Below are 639 nucleotides of genomic sequence, written 5' to 3' on the forward strand. Positions count from 1 at the left end.
AAATTAGAAATTAACAATAGGAAGACCAAAGAAAGAACGTCAAATACATGGAAACTGGATAACACCTTGCTGAAAAGGGACTGGTTAGTAGAAGTAATAAAATGTGAATTAACAAAGTTCCTAGAATCAAATGAGAATAGAAATCCAACATACCAAATCTCTGAGACACTGCGAAAGCAGTGATCAGACGACAATTTATTGCAATAAATACACACATCCAAAAAGAAGAAAGAACCAATATTATCACAGCATCTCCAATAATTACAAACAGACCAACACAGTGAACCTACAGTCACCAAAAGAAAAAAAAAATAAATAAAGATCAAAGCAGAAATAAATTAAAACAAAAACAGAAAAACAATAGAGATAATAGAGCTGGTTCTTTGAAAGGATTAACAAATTTGACAAACCATAGGCAAATCTGACAAAAGAAAAGAGGGAGAAGAAACTTATAACACACATTAGAAACCAGATGAGTGATGTCACAACAGAACCAAACCAAATCAAAAGGATAATAACAGAATACAATGAAAAGTTGTACACCAATAAATTGGAAAATTTAGAAAAGATGGATACATTCTTAGAAAACACAACCTACCTAATATTACATTCAATGAAGTAGAAAACCAGAATAGCCCA

Source organism: Chrysochloris asiatica, unplaced genomic scaffold (genome assembly GCF_000296735.1).
Source record: "Chrysochloris asiatica unplaced genomic scaffold, ChrAsi1.0 scaffold00470, whole genome shotgun sequence".
Taxonomy (NCBI): Eukaryota; Metazoa; Chordata; class Mammalia; order Afrosoricida; family Chrysochloridae; genus Chrysochloris; species Chrysochloris asiatica.